Source organism: Petaurus breviceps, unplaced genomic scaffold (genome assembly GCF_028583685.1).
Source record: "Petaurus breviceps papuanus isolate PSGF00001 unplaced genomic scaffold, PetGlider_PUasm1.0 175, whole genome shotgun sequence".
Lineage (NCBI taxonomy): Eukaryota > Metazoa > Chordata > Mammalia > Diprotodontia > Petauridae > Petaurus > Petaurus breviceps.
In genome coordinates, this window is record NW_027185764.1 from 42,018,740 (window position 1) to 42,040,316 (window position 21,577).

General features: G+C 37.0%; 1 long non-coding RNA gene across 2 annotated transcripts in view; it reads left to right on the forward strand.

Moving 5' to 3' along the window:
- The window catches only part of LOC138158824 (uncharacterized), a 107,217-nt gene that overhangs the window by 56,517 nt on the left and 29,123 nt on the right, over positions 1-21,577 (forward strand). The window lies entirely within an intron of this gene.

Sequence of the window (21,577 nt, forward strand, 5' to 3'; positions counted from 1 at the left end):
TAAGCCATGTAGATCTTGAGCCCAGTGGCCTGAGGCCCATAGACCTCTCCAAGTCTGAGATTACTTTCTCTTCATCACACACTTCTCTCTTTCCAGAGCCCTTCTCTAGATATGAAATTATGCTCCTTTGTGCCTATCCCTAGTTCTCCTTTGATTGGCAAAGATGAGTTGAAAGACATCCAGGGGCCAAAGGAATTAGACACCATGCTGAGTCATAGGCCAAGTCTGTACCTCTCTCCTGTGTGAATCCTGAATACTTATGTTGTAGTTGAATTTGTTTTTTTTTTATTTTTCTTTTTAAATCTATTTATTTATTTATTTTACAATCCACAAAAGAAAATTGCATACACACGGAGCCACATACACATATCCTCTAACCTTATCTCTTTAAGAGGGTGGTATTATTTTATCATGCTCATGCATACCTACCAATACAGAATGTTAGAGAAATAATAATTCATAGGAAATATAAAATTTCTGCCTTTCTTTGAATGGCTATTTAAAAAAAATTAACACTGAAATAAAACTTTAATTCTGTCTAAAGGTGGTTGGGCCTTTTACTGTTGTTGTTTAGTCATTTCAGTTGTATCTGACTCTTTCTGATCCCATTTGAGGTTTTCTTATCAAGGATCCTGAACTGGTTTGCCATTTCCTTCTCCAGTTCCTTTTACAGATGAAGAACCTGAGGCAAACAAGGTTATGTGACTTGTCCAGGGTCACATAGTATCTGGGTTGGATTTGAACTCAGATCTTTCTGACTCTGGGCATGACATCATCCACTATACCACCTACCTGCCCCCAATTCCAATCCTATTTCTACTCTGTATAACTTGTATGAATTTTGACAAATTAACCTTTCTGGCTTCAATTTCTTCATCTACAAAATAAAAAGTTTTGAGTTAGATTGTTTTTAAGTTCCCAGCTGGCCTTAAATTAGCCAGTGATTCTATGAAAGAAGGATTCTAAGAAACAATCTATTTCCATGTCCGTATATATGATCCACAGTTTAAAAAAATGCTTTGTTAATATGTTTAGAACGAATGATTTACAGAGGATTATCTGTCCCTCAAGCTGATGTTTCCTCTGATCCCTGTCTGCATAAGAGTAGCATCTGATGATGAAAGTGCTTGATTTCTGGGGTGTTTTTTCAGAATGGGGGAGGAGGGAAGGAATGAGAACTAATTTATATAGTAACTCAGCTATTTCAAGTTCCATTTTGCCTACAGGTACTAATTGTCTTTGGGCAGCTAGGTAGCATAGTGGATAGAATGCTGGGTTCAAATCCTGCCTCAGACACTTACTAGCTGTGTGACCCTGGGTAAGTCACTTTACCCTGTTTGCCTCAGTTTCCTCATCTGTAAAATGATCTGGAGATAGAAATAACAAACCACTGTCGTATCTTTGTCAAGAAAACCCCAAATGGGCTCATGGAGAGTTGGTCATGAAAAACTGGACACGGTTGCACAACAACTGTCATCAGATTCCCTCCTCCCTTTCAAACACCTCAAACCTCATGACTCTCAAGTTCATATTTCAAATCCTCACATACACAGGAAAACTTTAACAAGAATACCTGAAGATTCAAAAAATAGGATGAGGATATGAATATGTCATTATGTCATATGTTCCTGTTTTCTGTACTGGGCTTAGGGCATTTTCTTTCACTTATTAATTGGCTCCTGAGAATCTGGGTTGCTCCCACAGTCTGGGAGCATGGGTTTTTGGCAATGGACTCATTCTAACAAAACTCCATTAACAGAAAACTTGGGAGTTCATTAGAATGTAATTTTGCCTTTAAAAAAAAAAAGATTCCAAACATAATCCATTCATAGTTTCAGGAGCCTCTATGGTCAATTCCGGGTGCCCCAAGGTCGAGCCAATAGGCTGAGTGAAAATTGGCTATTAATGTCTAAGCAAGACAAATCAGCTGTGTCACATTCCATTCACAAATATTGTATGGACCCAGTCTGTGCTCTGGTCTTAAGAATGAGGCACGTTGTTGTTTTTATGGCAATAAGTACTGCCAGTGGGCCGTTCCATGCTGAAGTGATCCTTCCTGGCTTGACCCCTGTCCTTTAGAGTTTTATTACCTGAGCTGTCAAGGGAGACTGTGCTTGAAAAGAACATACTCCTTGTCCATTCAGTGGTTAGACGATGCTTTAAAACAAATTACAGTTTGTGACTGTGACTTGGAATTTCATATACCAGAAAACTGTGAGACCATGGTTTCTTTAAATTTAAAAATGACCTGCATGACCTAAAGCCACTACAGTACCCCTACAGTACTGTTTCAGAGTATCCATGCAGGCAGGCATACACACATGCATACACACACACTACACACACATACATGTTTTGGCACAAAGAGACTTGATAATGGAAATGGCATTTTCTGACTTTTGATCACAGAGAAAGGGAGACTGGTGAAAGAGTTACACGTTAGTGAGTTTAAAGACAAACATTTGGTTGGCTTTGCTGCAGCAGGCTAGAGGAATGTAAACTAACTCTCTCTCTCTCTCTCTCTCTCTCTCTCTCTCTCTCTCTCTCTCTCCCTCTCTCCCTCCCTCCTTTTCTTTCTCCCCCTCCCCCCCCCCCCCCTTTTTTTTTTTTTTTCCTTCAGTGACTTCAGCTCCTAATTTAAAAGCTAGGATTTTTAGGAGTGAGCAAGAGTCTATATTTGGCCAAAAAATTCCACTGGCTTTACTTGGTTACTCTGCACATTCAAAACAATACTTCTTTATCAAAAAACAATAGTCTGTTTTATTCACAGCACATGTAGAAGTTGGAACATCTACTAAATTCCACTTTCTTCTCTTGCAGTATGTCTGTAACCAGCTAATGAGCTGAAGCAGTGCCTGGGCTTCATTTGCAGCAAATTAAGTTCATCCCTCCTAGGAATTGTGGTCTGGCCATGGCACTGCTCCTAGGTATGGGTGGGATTTGTTTCTCCTACCAGTGGTAGGTTAGCCGCATGGGTACGTGCTGTCGCACCACACAACAAAATTTTCTCTATAATAACTGGCCTAAGTAGCTATTTACCCCACAAAAGTAGATCCCATTTAATTTACTTTGTGTTTACAGCACTCCCTCTCCAACCACATCATTGGCACAGATGGATATTTATCCAACTTTTATTTTAAACTATTTATTTGGAGTTGAGACCTCAGTAGCACTCACTGTCAGTCATTGAGCATATTTGATTCACAGATACCAAAAACATAGGTTCCAAAGAGGAACACAAGGACCTTGATGTGATCCTTATTGGGACAGTTATACCTGTGCCTATAAGATATACAACATAAATCCCCAATGTGATTAGCAAATATTCCATAGATAAGTGGTCGCAAAATACTTGGAAATTATTTACTGCCCTTGTGTTTCTAGGAAAATGGTTGTTAATTCTGTAACAATTATTTATATGATAACTTATTTATGTTGCCAGAGATGCAAACTTAGATTTAGATTCTTTCAAACCAGATGTATTATTCTTAGAAGCACTACTCTTTTAGGGAATTTTCTCGTCCAAAGGATATTTTCTATAAAGGGGGAAAGGAAAACAAAGTTCGTAATCTCATATTTGACCAGTGGTGGTGGTGGTGGGGGTCATCATTCAACCATTTTTAAAGTAATGCAGTTGTTAGTTTCCAAAATAAAGAGACTGAAATAACTTTAAAGTGTTTCAATGAAGTCTTATTCAAGAATGCCTCAGAAACTACTACCTTTCCTCCTTATGGTGGAAATTGGTTAATAATGTCAAGCACTTGTTATTTCCTAAAACTAATCCAGTCACTTATTTTGTCTTGTCCTTAGGTGTTTTCATTTGAAAAAAAGTTCTTACTTTTAACATTTTATGTCTTATTAGCAATCACATTTGGATAAGAGAGCACTACCAATGACTTGCTTGATGAATAATTTAAAAATACATTTCCCCCCATTCATTTTGAAAAGGGGCTCATTTGTTTTCTCTCATTTTATTTCTTGACTGTTGAAATACTAAAGACTATTACCCGTTCAAAAAGTGTGCCATAGGATGACAATTTCAAAGGAACTGAGTCAATATTTGTAGGTATTTTTACCCACTAGCTATGTGGACTCTGAGAGCCTGTGCTTGAACCTTGCCATCAAATTATCCGTGATCAAACATAACATTATTTTACTAGAAGACAGTGTCATGTCATAGACCCAGAGGAAAGTATAACAAATTCTATATTTTTCAGAATTTTTCATTGGGCTATATATTCCTTTAAAATGGTGCTTCAGCATTCCTGGACTTTTAGGTTTTCTCTTTTGTTTTTGGTCTTTTTGTTTGCTTTGTTTTATTTCAAAAATATAATGGCTAGAGAACAAATGACAAGATTGCAAACCGGAAGTCTTGTCCTCCTGTTTTGGCAAGGCAACAAACCTTTGTTGTTATTGTTATTTTTGTGGAGTCATGGAGTTCCCTTGGCAAAAATACTGGAGGGCTTTGCCATTTCCTTGATCCAACTTAGTTAACAGATGAGGAAACTGACACAAAAAGGATTAAGTGACTTGCCCAGGGCAGCACAGCTAGTAAGTGTCTGAATCTTCCTAACTCTAGGCCCAGTGCTCTATCCACTGTGCTACCTACTTGAACTTTTTCACTTGACCACACCTTATCCTCTTCGTTTCCAATCACCATACCCAGAAACTTTCCTCTTTACAATTAATTTTCTAGAAGAGCAAAAGGAAACATTAAAGTTGAAGGAGCACCTTGCTCCTGGTTTTGTGGCAGTGATCAGATTTAGAACCTTCTATGCACGTTTTTCCTGCAGGGGTGCACTTAGTTAGAGGACATGCCCAGAGATCCTGGCCCTGTGGATGTTTGTACCCAGGCTCATCTAGGCTCATGTTCAGTTCCTGAAAGAACCTGAGCAAAGTGGCCTCCAAGATTCAGCAAAGCTGTTTGTGCTGTGACAGCAGTTACTTTCCACACCCCCATGGAGCCTCTTATGGGCCCCTTGTGACAGGTTTATGTAGACTTGGGGGGTGGGGAATGGAAGCCACCCTATTTTGGGTTGCTACATGCCCAGTTGGTTTGTTTGCTGCTGTGGTTTCCTGGCATTTCAAAACAATACTGCATTGCTAGAAGTTTTGCTTTTAGGGTTTTCTGAAAGGCATCTCTTCTGCCCACCCTCCTTGCAGTCGCTTACTTCACTTCAGTTCCTCTTACAGGAACCGCTTTAGCTATCCCATGTCTACCTCGAAGGAGTTATGTTCCATTACCCTGATGTTGATGCAATGGCTACATTCCAGGGCCTCATTGTGGGTGATTCTGTTATGATTCAATGAGGCCAGTTTCCCATTGCCCGCTCCCTCCCTCTCTCCCTCCCCTTAGGAAGGGGAAAGCCAAAGCTTTGAAGTCCATATTGAATGGCATGTGTGGGTTGGTGGTGGGTAGAAAGAAATCTTTCCCTTCCCCCCCCCCCCATGAAAGAAATACATTTACACAGGACTCTTCCCCTCGTGGCCTTAATGACAGTACAATATTTCTGAAATGTTTTAAGTTCCTGTCAAATGTATAAACTATTAGGGATACTCCAAGAGTGTTCTCCAAATCTAGGTAAAAATTACTTATTATTAATAGATAATGTTAATCAAAGCTAGCTGCTTTGTTGGGGGCCAGGTGTGACTTGGACTGGTTTGATGCCTTAGATTTACAATTTGGAAAGCCCTCTACAAACATTGTCTTTTTTGATCCCCACAATCCAGGAGAGAAGGTCCTCTTATTTTTTCCATTTTAGGAAAGGGGAAATTGAGTTTGAAAGTTCAAGTATCTTGCTTAGGGTCATACAGTGATGGTCAGGCTTTCATTCATTTGGCTATGCTTCTGAATTTGCCATAGTGTCATTGGGTCAGAAGAGCTGTGTCAAGAATGAGTACCTGTGTGCTCTTAAATTGCCTTTTGTACTTAGGTAAATGGGAAGCTACCCCCAAAATGTCATGGCTCCAGTCAACTGAAGCATCAAGAACAATTTTCATCAGTGTTAAGTAAAATCTAATATACCTTGAGTGTTATTTCCTTCCCTATACCCACAAGTTATCACTCCTTATCCCAACCACATTAGCCATAGAACTTTCATTAAAATTCCTCTGTTTTCAGTTCTAATAAATTTTAAACATTTTCATATAGTTTAACTTATAATTTATAGATGATAAAAACAATTGGTAAGTGATATTTGGTGGCAAATAAATTAAAAGATAGAACAACTACATCATATAATTGTTCATAATTCAGATCCTCTTTATAGGATTTGTGTCTGATATTCCCAGGTGACAGCCTTTATGGTGTTAGAGAAAGAGAATTAGCTTTGAGGCCAGGAAGACCTGAGTTCCTGTCCTACTGCTGGCCCATACTGGTTATCTAAGGTGTGACTCTAGGCAAATCTTTTGAGTCAGTGTTCTAAGCAGCTTTCTATAATTGTAAGGTACGGTCCTGCATTGGTAGAGAAAATCTCCTCACTCGGGAATTCTGTATTTCATTGAAATCCTAGATCTAGTTCTTGTTCATTTCCAATAGATCCTGTGAAATGAAAAGTTAGAGCCTGTGTAATAGAACTGAAGTCTTTATCAGTTGTAAGAAAATTCAATTTCCTTTTAAATGTTGTTTATTAGATCACAGCTATCAGACCTATAACCCAACTCTGAAAGTTTGAAAGTCACTAATAAATTTAATAGGTTAAATTTTAAAAACAGCACTAGGATTTTATAAAGGCCCTTTGTAATACTATTTTGAAAACTTTTTAATTATAAATGAAGAGTGGCAACATGACCAGATACAACCTGCCTCAGAGCCAGGAAAACCTGAATCCAAGGCCTACAAACAATGTGCTCTATGTGACCTCAAGCAAGCCCCTTACCTTTTAGTTCTCTAGGCAACCATCAAATTGTTATAAACCAAATTCTAATTTTCTTCTTTTGTTCCAAAATTCCCTCAGTTATTTTCTTTCAAAATTCTTTTTTGGTTGGTCATTTCTTCCATATCTCATTGTGAGGTGCTTATTGGTAGGGCCTGACCTGTTGTCTAAGTTTTTTCAGTTCTCTACCACTTTGGATCTTTGGTTCATGTGCAAGGGACTGAGCAAAATATTAAGAGTAATGAATATAAGGACAACTAAGACATGAGGCCTTACACGCAAGATTACAGTTTTATTTTTTCCAAAGACAAAGTAAGAAGTATGTCTTTTCTAGTTTTAGTTCTTAATGATCTATAATCTAGAGAAAGATTAGATTTAAAAAATGCACACTTATGAGTTAGTCCAGGAAAACTAAAGCGGTGATACTAGTCATTAGTTGTTGACTATGATTAATGTAAACAGCTAATCTGGACAATCAGGACAAAAGAACCAGAAGTGGCCAGTAGTGGTGGCAATTGTCATGGTGTAGTGCCAACACAATATTCACAGCACCAATGGTGACTGTAAATATGCTGTCATAGTTTGTAATCAAAAAATATAACAGACTCTCCATATAGAAGACAGAAGCAAAACATTTATTCAGACAGAAGAAAACCAAATCTCAAAACCAGAAAACCAAATCCACCACAGAAATGTAGAAGTTAATACACCATAACATAGCATAGAGCCACACCATCCTTTAGCCTTCTCACGAACCAACACTCACAAGCCTAGCTGTCTGCTTACCTGTCATTCTCTCTCACCTATATCTAGCTGCTCTAACTCCCAACTTCCTGTGAGCTTTGCGTCACCCTTCAGCAAACTCCTCCCACCACAGGCTCCATGTGATTACATTTGGCCTATTAGGGGGCAGGGAAAATCTTCAAATCAGGGAAGGTCTTCAAATTCCCTTATGTTTATTAAGGGGCAGGGAAGATCTTCAAATTCCTATTACCATTACACATGGTGGTGGTGGATTGTGTGTGTGTGTGTGTGTGTGTGTGTGTGTGTATGTGTGCGTGCATGTTTCGCATGGGTAAGTGATAGTGAGGAGTTATTCAGGAATTTCCTGGATTTTCATCTCATTTTCTACCTCATTTTGCTTACTTAGTAATACTTGATATTAGAGAGATCTGTGTAGCTCACTATATAATTTATACACTTCAGAAAGTATAAGGAGATTTCTGTATTTTTTTTTTTTTTTAATTTTTTTTTTTTTCTTTTTTTCTAATTTATTTTTTCCCCCCCCCCTTATTTATTTTTGTTTTCTCTTTTTTTGCAAGGTGAAGGGTTTGACCAAAGAACATACATGGAGGGAAACCACAACATTTCAGTACTATATTACAAAAAAAGAAATTAAGAAAAAGAAATCATTATTGCCTTAAAAATGGGAACACATTTTCTCTTTTTTTATCAGTATATAAGGAAATGGAACAGAGGCGATTTTGATTGTGGTGGCTGCTAAGACTCCAAAAACTTGTGTTTGTGAAAGTTGCTTTCAGAGTGTATTGTCAGAAAAAAAAAGACACACCTAAAAATATATTTGATGAATACTGCATTTTAGACTAGTATTCTATGTGAAAGCAAAAATAAATTTGCATTTTTTAGCCCTTTCCCTCTTTGCTTATTTTGTTATATATTGTGACCTTTGTCAAGTAGATGTGAAAATCACAACATGTAACATTAATAGATATAGAGTGCCTAGAAAATCATTATGAATTCTCTGGGGAAGGCAGTACTCTTTATGAGCAGGAGTAAATAAGTCCTAGATGGTGGGGATGGTGGGTGGGGACTTGCAACTAGAATACATTTGAATTTACTCTTCTGTTTATGTGCAAAAGAGTATATAGCTAGAAGTGGTCACATTGTGCTGTGTCATGTGCCTTGAATCTCAACAGCCTAGGGATTAATAATTTCACCAACACCCTCCCTAGAGATATATTCTGAAAAGAGACATGTGGGACGGCCACATTTCCTGAAAAGGCCGCTAAAAATATGGTTGCCATTTATTTATTTTAAAAGATGAGCTCTGCTTGTGTTAATAGAAAAGAGGGGCTTATGGAGGAATTTCTTAAAATGCCCCTTGAGGGGCTGAAAAATACACATTTTACATATTATATATGATTGTACATAATGCATAAAACCAGTGCAAGTTATCACATTATTAACACTCCTTTCCTTTAAATATTGAGCTGTACAAGCTCAGAAATGCCTCATTCTTAAATGCACATTTGCCAAAATCTAATACTGTTGAACAGTACTTTTTCAAAGGTCCAGATAGAAAAGCTCATATACTGAGTGAAATATTTAGGGCAGTGCTATTTCTTTTTTCTATAGCTTAAGAATTCCACGTGCCCCTTTTACTCATACTGAGGTATTGGTCTATGATTACTTTACTCATGAGTTTCTTAAAAGATGTCTAGTTCCTTCTTTTACTTTTGAACCCTAAAGGTTAAAAGTAATATCACATATGAGGTGCCATTTGGGAAATTTTCAGGTCTGTTATCTTTTCATTAATTTAATAGTCAAACATATATATTTCTTAAAAGAGCTTTTTTCAAGTGGCTTCTGCTCATACTTCAATTGGTTGCAGAGACAACATGTATAGAAGAAATTTTTATTTTAAATGGGCAAATTTTGGAGTAGGGCCCTTCTAATGGACCAGAAGGTGACTGGTAGGCATTTGTTTACAAAAAAAATATGCTAATGCTATACTTTACAGTTGTCTCTAAGGAAAATTATTTTAAGGTAGGAACATATTTTCTTCTGGTTTTCAGTAAAGCATGTTCTCTTTATTGGAATAGATGGCTTAAACCTGGGCTCTCAAGCAAACTGGGGCATCATTGGCTCACTTTCAAAAATAATAGGAAGCAGAATTTGCCATTTTAGCTCCTGTTGCCCTCTGTGATATAGTACACAACTTGGTATCTAAAAATAGTTATGGAATTTTTGCCCAAGAGGACTATATCCCCCTTGTTCAAAGGTCTTTCTTAAATAAAAGAAAATAGTTAGCTTTCAAACAATTCTGCTTGTCAGACCTATTCCTGTGAAAGTGACATTAATGTAAAAATGAGTGCACTCTTCTTTTATTTTTATCACTTGTTAAGTATTGTCCTCCTGGGACCTAACCAGGGAGTTAGTTAACATGATTCTTAATTTGTTTAAAAGTCCATGGAAAGGAACTGGCATTGCCAGCGGTACTTGGTTGAGCATCGTACAAGAATAAATATCTCCCCTTTGGAATTTAAACTGTATCTAGTAGTACTATTTTTATACCTCTTACTAGGAAACGAAATACCTCTAAATTTAGTGCTTTGGAATTTTATTTCCACTAAAAATTTTCTTCAGATATGTGAGCACCATAGTAACAGCTTTGCAAGCTGATGCTTCATTACAGTTCCCCGATAAGAGCTTCACTCAAGACAGTTCCTCTGGGATCACTGGGACTAAAAATCAATTCTGATAACATTAGAACAAATTTGAAGAAGAAAAAAACCTCAAGAAAGCATATGATGAATAAACAGGGAGAGCTTTCTCCCTTTTAAATGTCTGTATGTTGATGCACTATAAAGCCATCCTTTGCTTGCCATTACATACACATACAGGTGTACACATGTACTCATCTATATACATGTATGTAATTCCTGTGTGTACATATGCATGAGCACACACACATATATGTGTGTATATATTTATGTAGTAAGCTGGAAAGCCTTTCTTAGGTCTTTATTTCCTCTGTTATTTATACATAGAGAGTCGTACCTACAGAATTTTCATTAAGAGAAAAAAAAAGTCCTTGTATACAAGATATCAGCATTCAAACTGAACTCTTTCTTGGGAAAGTGGACATCCTTCACAGGCATTTCAGGGACATTTTATTTTCAAAACTTATACAATAGTAGTCATTGAATGTGAAAAGATCATTTTCATTTAAACTATTAACAAAAGGTGTTTTCTTGGTCATCTTTGTCAATTCATTTTTCAAAGAAAACATTCTCTTTAAGAAAGAGGGATGAAGGAGAGAGACACAGAGAGACAGACACAGAAACAGAGGCAGAGAGACAGAGAAACAGTCACACACACACACACACACATAGAACAACATAAACTGTACATCAGCAGCTTGAACTGTGAACATTTTAGGAAGAAGTTTGTCAAAATAAATGAGGTCAATAGCTGATTTAACAGCCCCATTAGACAGTCATTTTTTATGTGCTCAAGTTCTCCATGTAAAACTTACCTTTAAAATCTTCAAGGGGAAAAATTTATTTTGGGCCCATTGGCCATGAATATCGGTTAACGTTTATACAGTGCACAGAATTTGTACTGTGGCTTAGGGTGTCAGCCATAATTCTAGGCTGATAGTTTGTAAAGGGAAGATTCCATTTTGTACTGTTTATAAAATGTTATTCTGCAGTTTCATGCTCCAAGACTAACAAAGTCTATCCAAGTATAGTCAAGCACTTCAGTTTAACTTATTGCATTCATTAAACTAGGCTTAGATTGTCCTAATTATATGTTATCAACAATTAAGAAATGTATCACATGCCACAGGCTGGCTAAAACATTCTGCATTCTTGGATGCACGCCAACTGAGGTGTCAAGTTCCATACTACCTTGTCATCAGCTGCAGCTCTCTTTTTGCAGTACAAGCAGCAGCTGTGCTAGACAAAATAATCTAAATTCTCACATGTACTTTTCCTTTAGGAAACAGCTCACACTGAATTGCATTTCTGGTAGTGAACAGCACTACACCTGAGTGGCTTTGTGCTGAAAGCGTATTTTATGCAAATAAAAATTTTTACTGATATAATCTTGTGTACCTTTCAAGTGTATTTGTCCTATCAAAATAATGATCTTGCTTTTCATACTAGAGTGATTGCCAAATGGATTCTGTGGGCAGTTAAGCACTCTTTGCTCATTCGGCAAAGATTTTCCTATGCTTCAAATGATATCATTTTATAGGTGCTCTGTTTCCAAAAAAAGAAGGGGAAAAAAGCCATCTTTATTGATTCAGGCAGTTTGAATTAATAAGAGATCTCTCTGATCTAAGAAAAACAACTGGCAACAGTGAAACTTTCCTCAAGAACATATTCATGCCAAATGCTCCAAACTTTATAAATCCATGGGTGCTGATGTTTGTCTTTTTTTTTTTTTTTATTTTGCCAATTCAATGTAATAAGTACTGAAATTCCCCCTTCAGGGAAGGATTTCCCTTTAAATGGGGCCAGTCCATAAGCACCTATTTATCTAGGGCCAAATTGATGTCTAGTCTGGATATAAGATGCAATCTTCCTTTCTGATAATGGAAAACCTGACTTCAAGGAGTTTCTCATTCCTTTATCTCTTCTATTTGCCAAGATTGGGCTTTGACAAACAAAAAAACCTAGAGCAACAGGTGAGAATGGCTGAGGAACATGACAACAAAGCAGACTGTATGATGCCAGAATGTTTATGATAACGGGAAGTTTCTCTGATACCTTACCAATTACCTGGATATAGGCAGGGAGTCATGGAATACAATCACTCCAATCATGTGTGTGTATTTGATTTGCATAAAGCACAAATGAATGTTCTTATCTAAGTTCATCGTACTGGTTAAATGGAGAGTGATTTAGATCCCTAAAACACAAGACAAGTAACAAAACAATACAAGCATATGTAGCTGCCCTTAAGGATTGGGAATTAACCAGCCCAGAAGAACTATATCCCTTGCTACTAAATAAGCTGACTGATGGTATGTAATGACTGAGCCTCTGTTAGAGGTAGAAAATGGTATGGGACCAGAGAAGCTCAATTATACTGATTTCATCTCCCTTCCCCACCCTTTCTCCTCTAAAGAGAGAATTTAACTTACCAACTCTAGGCCAGTGGGCTTTAACTGTGATTCCTGGTAACATTCTAGAATATATTTTTTAAAAATACTTAGAGCTTTTTGAACAGGCAGCCTGATTTCATTAAAGAACTGAGTCATACCAGAATGATCTTATTTCCTTTTTTGATAGGGCAATTAGGCTACCAGATTAGTCAGTCAGTCAACAAGCATTTGTTCAGCACCTATTAAATGTCAGGTACAGGGTTAAGTGCTGAGGTGGGGGTGGGGGAGATGCAAAGAAAGGCAAAAACAAAACAACAGCAACAACAAATAGAAGTAAAAAACCCGACCCCTACTCATTCGTGCTAACAGTCTTGGAGAAAAGCAAAAAGTAAACTACTATATACAAACAAAATATACACTGGGTAAATTGGAGATAATTAGGAGAGAGAAGACAATAGTATTAAAGGGGATTGGGAAAGGCTTCCTCTAGAAGGAAGATAAGTGACAGAGATGAGAAGAGACATAGTTCCAGGGATGAAGATGCCTAGAGTCAGGAGATGGAATGTTTCATATTAGGAACAGCAAGGAGGACAGTCATTGGATCATGGAGTACATGAAGGTGTGTGGTGAGGGGAGTAAAATGTAAAGGGAATACTATATATAGTTTACCTAGATTTAAATATAAGATTTGAGAAAATCTCTCTTGCTGTCTGTAATGGTAATGAGAATTTTAAGATCTTCCCTGCCCTTAATAGGCCTAATATAATCCCACGGAGCCCATGGTGGGAGGAGCTTGCTGAAAGGCAGAACAGGAAGAGTGGAGCAGGAGGGAGCATACCAGAGCAGAGCTGGGAGCAGGCAGAGCTGAGGCAGAGCAGCTAGTGTGAGTGAGAGGAGCATTTTTGCTTAAGGGAGCCTGTTTTGTTTTCAAGGCCTGATAGAGGGAAGACTTTGGTATGGCAGTGCTTGATGCATTGATACTGTGTACTAACTTCTTGGTTGCTATGATGGATTTGGCTTTCTGGCACTGGGATTTGGCTTTCTGTTGTCTGAATAAATGTTTTGGTTCTATCTTCCATGTGGAGAGTCTGTTACATTTTGAAATTCAGAACTACGCCAGTGTATTTATAGCCACCATGGGCACTGTGAATATTGCATTGGTGTTGTATTCCTATTTTGCTTGCCATTACACTGTCCTTCAAAATAAGCTGTAGAGATGTAGGTTGGATGATAAGATGAGGTGGATTTTGAAGTAGTTGAATGAGACCCAATAAGTAGCTATGAGTGAGTCAACGTCAATATAGAGGGAGGTCTCTAATGCAGTGTCCAAGGGATCTCTGCTTTTTTAGCATTGTGGGTAATACCTTCCGTTACGGCTTAGACACTATGCTTACGAAATTCTCAGATGACAAAACTGGGACAGCTTGCTAACAAATTGGCCGACGGAGTCAGGATTCTAAAAGATTTTGATAGGTTAGAATATCAAGCCTAAGAACATTAACTTTAATTGAGATAACTATACATTTTATTACTTGAGTTAAAAGAAAACAAACACTAAATTTATGAGGTTTAAGGTGGGACAGGTACAACGAGGCAATAGTTTGTCTAAAACAAGATTTAGGGATTTTATTAGATCACAAGCTCAATATGTGATATATGGCAACAAAAAAGGAATGAAATATTAGTTTATATTAAGAGAAAAGTAGTATCCAGGGCTACATACTTATTATTATTATTATTATTAGTAGTAGTAGTAGTAGTAGTAGTAGTACCTATTCAGTACAAGTTTACTTGTAAGTCACTTTTGAATTTTATAAATTATATAAAGCTGGGAGAGATCTCAGAGAACATCTAGCTTGGTCCCCATCATTTTATAAATGAAGAAACTATAGCCCTGGCAAAAGGGACTCTTTCACTGATTCAATTTTTTCAAAATAAGTTTTGACTTCTTGAGGGGGGGATGGAGGATGGTAGAATAGTGATAGCTTCAGGAAGATTATATCCTCCCCCATGTGCTTTTAATGTCAGAAAGGTTAAGATATGCAAAATTTTACCCTCAAATAGGTACAAATTCTGTTGCTTTAAAAAAATAAATTAAGTTTATATGCATTTAGTTTTTTAGTGTTGCATAGCCTTTTAGAGTTCAGGGATAAGGAAGGAAATCCTTTTATAGCTGAATAAAAACCCATATACACAAACTTTTCCAGTGGAGTTAATACATAGGGCTCACACACAAGAATGCCTACCTACTAAAAAAAAATCTGTGTGAAATACAGACAAACCCATCACTGGGCATTTTTAGCAAGGCTCATTACTGGAGTGTTAGAGAAAAGATATACCAAAACCCTCATAGTAATTCTGTGGGCCCATTAAGAGGCATAGTGAAACAATAAGAAGCACCTGGATTTGGAATCAAATGGCTTCCCTTTAAATCTTGCCTCCATCGTTTACTACTTGTGTGACTGTAAGCAAAGGACTTGACCTCTCTGGGCCTGTTTCCTTATTTGCCAAACCAGGGATTTGGACTCAATAGCCTTTCAGTTCTTTATCTAATCCTATGATCCTCTGACTAAGGAGCTGTTAATGCTACTGTTATCTGTCCCATCAGGTCCTATCTGGAGTGTTATGTTCATTTCTGAGTGGTACCTTTTATGCTAGGCTTTGATGAAGCTGGAGAGTAGTCACAGAGAGGTGAACGAGATATGGCAGCTCCTTAAGATCATGCCATCTAGACTGGTAGATGGAATTGGGTACTTTCAGACTGGAGAAGAAAAGACTTACAGGGGAATATCATATCTATCCTTAAATATTACAAAGGCTGTAATATGGAACAGGGATTTGCCTTGTTCTGTTTGGCCCTAGAAGAACTAAGAATTGAAATTCCTTTGGGTGACCCTGACAATTCTTTTTTTTTTTTTTTTAAAGCAATCGGGGTTAAGTAACTTGCTCAAGGTTACATGGCCAGTTATTTCTGGGTGGGTGCTAAGTGTCTGAGCCCAGATTTGATCCAGGTCATCCCAACACTGGAGCCGGTGCTCTTACTCATTGAGCCACCTGGCCACCCCTAAACAATTAGGGTTAAGTAACTTGCTCAAGGTTACACGGCCAGGTGTTTCTGGGTGGGTGCTGAGTGTCTGAGCCCGGGATTCGATCTCCAGGTGTTCTCAACACTGGAGCCGGTGCTCTTACTCATTGTGCTACCTGGTTGCCCCCGACCCTGACAATTCTTTATATTCCATGATGCAGCTATAGAGAATTGCCCAATGAATATTCTTTTTAAACAGGTTAATCTTTGTTTCAAGTGATTTAAAGTCTCATCAAATTTCTCAGGGGCCATCTCTAATCATCTTGATCTCATGTCTTGCCACTGGACCCAGATGGCTCCAGAGAGGAAAGGGAACTTGGTAACTTTGCACAGCCCTCCCTCACTCAAATCCAATTCACTTGCAAGTCATGGCATCACCTCCTTGTTGTCATGGTCCTCCTTGAGAATGAAGGAAAAACAACAAAAAGGAGAAGAAATACAAAGACTGTGGCTGAAAAACTTCAAATGGTTCTGATTCTCTAATACCTAAGAGAGGAATAAGAGGCATGGGCAGTGTCCCTTGTGTCTCAACTTTTTGATGTTGATTTTTCAGTCATATGACTCTTCACCACCCCATTTGGGGTTTCTTGGCAAAGATAAATGGGATTTTTTTGCCATTTCCCTCTCTAGTTCATTTTACAGCTGAGGAAACTGAGCAAAGAAGGTTAAATGACTTATCTGGGGACACTCAGCATTTTGTTGGGAAGAATACAGAACCATTTCTTATTGAATAATTTAGACCTTAAGGGGAAATTGTTTTCTCTGGGAAGCATAAATATTTCTTTTCTGTCCTCTAAATTCAAGCAAGTCTTTCTCCAACCCTACCAATCATCCAATGTAATCATCTCTCTTTTTTTCACATGGGTGTCATTCATCTTCTTGTTAGATCTATCTAGAGATTTTGGAGAGTGATCTCAGGGGAAGATCTGGTTAGAGACTTAAAATGAATTAGCCATCTCTCAGTAGCCATCAGACCAAATATGTCCAATATCTAAATGTAGCTCATAACTTTCTCTCTTTTCTTTTCCTGTCTGCTCTTGATTTAATGGTGAAGAATATAACTAGATGTGTTATACAACAGGCTGTAAGAGAATGGATGTATCTTCAAATCTTATGTAATTCTTTTGCACTGGTGGGTGATATAACAGACCCCTACAATCTTAGCTAGATAAATAATTGAAAGCTGAATTACCAGATTGGTAATTCTCTCTATTTTAGTTTCTTTTCTTCTCCTCAAACCAGGTATCTCTGTGCATCTTCTTCCCTCTGCTTTTAAAATTTGACTTTGAAAGGTTATTTGTTTGTCTTTTCTCATTTTCTAAGCCACTGATTTCCCTTTCCTTGTCAGTTAGTATTCCTTTTCCAAGTTTCCATCACTGTTTTTCCTACTTTGATGCTCATTATACCTGCTGCTTATTTCTCACACCAACCACCTATCTTCTCTTTCTAGAATGAACTCTTTCCCTTTTCTTCATAAACTTTATTTTCCTCACTGTGTTTGATAAAACTGTTTTTTATACAGCTTCCTAGTTGGTCACATTATGGTCTCTGCTTTCAAAGTGGAAGTGCCTTGAGATTTTAAAGATATGTACCAAAGATAAAAGAAAATAGACAAGAGAATGAATTTCTCAATGCCACATGATACTATAAAGCTAGTGCCATGAATGCTAAAATGCAGAATGAATAAATAAATGCTTAGATAACAGAAAGTTATATTTTTAGTTATATTAGAGAAAGGAATAGGATCAAATATTGGATAGAACCTACTTCTCAGGGTACATGAGATGATAATAGCTGACAATAAGAAGAATGCAGAGCTAATTAATTCTTCTGGACTGGAAAATATGAAATGAAAATGACAATTAAGGAGTTAATACCTAATGTGAGTGAGGAGATTTCAATATAGCACCCTTAATCAGTATGTTACCTGGACCAATTGAATTAAATAATCTGGAGCTCTTAGACCACAGATGGCAAAAGGACTGGACCATTGGTCAGAAGGAGATTTTAGGATATCCTTAGCTGGCACTGGGTACAGGCCTCTGTTGCTTTGCCCTCATATGATTCAGACTCCCAAACACATGGTAAGTAGGATCACTAGCATGCTAGCCCTTGTGGCTGCAGGGGAGTGGGGACTCTGGTCACAGTTCCAGGTCAGAAAAGGATGCTTATTGTCACTCCTAGACCAAAGCAGAGACCAGGTGAGTAGTGACTTCATGCTTCCTTATATTGTACTACCTTGGAAGGACTAAAAACTTGCAGACTACCAGAACTAGCTCTGGAAAGTAGCAGCATGAACAACCTAAAACTTAGGACAGTGCCTCTCCACCCCTGGAGCAGATCCAACTTTAACATGAAGTTAAAAGTAAAGAAATAGACTGGAAAATGTACAGACAACAACAGCAACAAAAACAGAACTTGACCATAGAAAGTCCCTATGGTGACAGGGAAGATCAAGATACAAACTCAGAAGAAGACAACAAAACCAAAGAAGCTATATGCAAAGTTTTGAAGAAAAATGTGAATTTGTCACAGACCCCAAAATAATTCCTTGAAGAGATAAAAAGGGATTTTAAAATCAAAGGAGAGAGGAAGAGGAAAAAAATAGGAAAACAAATGAAAATGATGCAAGAAAATCATTAAAAGGGAGTCGATTGCTTAGTAAAAGAGTCACAAAAATCCACCAGAAAAAGAACTCTTTAAAAAGCAGAACTGCTAAATGGAAAAAGAGGTACATAAATCCACTGAAGAAAAGAACTATTTAAAGATTAAAATTGTTCAAATGAAAAAAGATGTACAAAAACTCATTGAAGACAATAATTCCCTAGAAATTAGAATTGGGTAAGTGGAAGTGAGTGATTGCATGAAACATCAAGAAACAATAAGAAAAAACCCAAAAGAATGATAAAATAGAAGAAATTGTGAAATATCTGAAAGAAAACTAACTGACCTGGAAAATACATCAAGAAGAGATATTTGTTTACAAATATTCCTACATGGGAAGATGATACTTGTAACTTTCAAGAAATGTATTATTATTAGGACAGTTAGAAGAATTATACATAGAAAAGGTAATGGGTATAAATTGACTATGATGGGATGATTAAAAAATAAATTTAAGGGATGAGAAAGAGCGATACATTGGGTAAAGGGGGAAGGAAGTGGTAGAATGGTAAATTATCTCATGTAAAAGAGGCATGAAAAGAAGAACTTTTACAATGGGGGAAAATAAAGGTTTTGGGTGGCAGGCAATATGTGAATCTTACTTTCATCAGAATTGGCACAAAGGAGTAACATATATACACTGTTGGGTATAGAAATATATCTTGCAATACAGGAAAGTAGGAGTATTACAGAAGGGGGTGATGAAATAAGGGAGGGCAAATTGGGGAGGTGGTGGACAGAAGCAAAACATTTGTGATGAGTGACACAGTAAAATGAGAGAAAAAGAAGGATAAATGGGAAAACTAGGATGTGGGGGAAATACACAGTAATCACAATGTGAATGCTCCCCCATAAAACAGAAGTGGATAGCAGAGTGAAATAAAAAAAACAACAGAATCTGACAGTATGTTATTTACAAGAAGCATACTTGAAACAGAGAGACACACACACAGAGTAAAGATAAGATACTGGAGGAGAATCTATTACGTTTCAGGTGAAGTAAAAAAAAAGCAAAGGTATCAATCATAATCTCAGAAAAAGTGAAGCTAGATTTAATTAAAGGAAATAAGCAGGGAAACTACATTTTACTAAAAGGTTCCATAGACAATGACATAATATCAATGCTAAACATATATGTGTGTATGTGTGTGTCTTAGTATACACTAAATGGTATAGGAGTCAAATTCTTAAAGAAAATGTTAAATGAGTTACAGGACAAAATAAATAGTAAAACTACACCAGTGGGAAGCTTCCTCTATATGAATTAGATAAATCTAACCAAAAAGTCAATAAAAAAGAAGTTAAGGGGATGAATAGAATTTTAGAAAAGTTACATTATGACAGACTTCTGGAAAAGACTGAATGGGAATAGAAAAGAATATACCATTTTCTCTGTAGTATATGGAACCTACATAAAAATTGACCATAAATTAGGGCATAAAAACCTCACAACCAAATGCAAAAAAGCACAAAAGTTAAAATTTGCCTCATCAGATAATAATGCAATAAAATTATACTTAATAAAGGGATGTAGAAACATAGATCAAAATTAACTGGAAACTAAATGATCTAATCCTAAAGAATGAGTGAGTCAAAAAACAATTCATAGAAACAATAATTTCCTTAAAGAGAATGACAATGAGACAACATATGAAAATTTATGGAATGCAGCCCAAGCAATCCTTAGGGGGAAATTTATATCTCTAAACACTTACATCAATAAAATGGAGAAAGAGCAGATCAACAAGTTGGAAATGTAACTTAAAAAAATTAAATTCACCAATTGGGAATACTGAAAATTAAAGGGGAGATTAATAAAATTGAAAGATAACTATACAAGGAAGATGTTAACATCACTGATAACCACTATGGTGTGGTTACTCTTCTAGAGCCAGATATCTTGGAGAATAAAGTCAAGTAAGCTTTGGGAAGCATTGCTAATAAAAAGGCTAGTGGAGGTGATGAAGTTCCAGCTGAACTGTTTCAATTCCTAAAAGATGATGCTGTTAAAGTGCTGCACTCAACATGCCAGCAAATTTGGAAAATACAACAGTGGCCACTAGAAACGAAAAGATCAGTTTCTGTCCCAATCCTAAAGAAGGGCAATGCCAAAGAATGTTCAAATTACCAAACAATTGTGCTCATTTCACATGCCAGCAAGGTTATGCTTAAGGTTCTTCAAGTTGGCGTAAGCAATATGTGAACCAAGAATTACCAGAAGAGCAGGCTAGTTTTCAAAGAGGTAGTGGAACTAGAGACCAAATTGCCAACATTTGTTAGATTATAGAGAAATCAAGGCTGTTGCAAGAAAAAAAAAATCTACCTCTGCGTCAGGGACTACACTGAAGCCTTTAGATCACAACATGTGGAAAGCCCTCAAAGAGATAGGAGTACCAGATCATCTTATTTTGTCTATGGAGGAAAATATATGTATGCTAAGAATAACAGTTAGAACTGAATATGGAATAATTGATTGATTTAAGATTGGGAAAGACATATGAAAAGGTTGCATATTGTCACCCTATTTATTTAAGTTATATACAGAGTGCATCATGAAAAATGCCAGGCTGGACAAATCAAAATCCAGAATACAGATTGCCCCAAGAAATAGCAACAATTTTAGATATGAAGACAATATCACTGTGGTGGCAGAAGAAGAATAATTAAGAAGACTCTTGATGGGGGTGAAAGATGAGGGTAAAAAAGTTCCCTTGAAGCCTACCATAAAAAAATACAAAAAGACTAAAATCTTGTCAAGTGGTCCCATGATTTCCTGTCAAATAGAGAAGAAATGGAAGCAGTGTTAGATTTTAGATTCTTGGGCTCAAAGGTCATTGCAGATGGCAACTACAGTCATGAAATTAAAAGACAATTGTTCCTTAAAAGGAAAGCTATGGCAAATTTGTACAGTATACTAAAGGGAAGAGATGACTTTATTAACAAAATCTGGATAGTCAAAACTGTTGTTTTTCCAGGAGCAATGCATTATTGTCAGAGTAGGACTATAAGGAAAACTTAGCAGTGCAGAATTGACACTTTTGAAATGTGGTGCTGGAGAAGGTTTTTGAGAGTCCTCTGGCCAGCAAGGAAATCAAA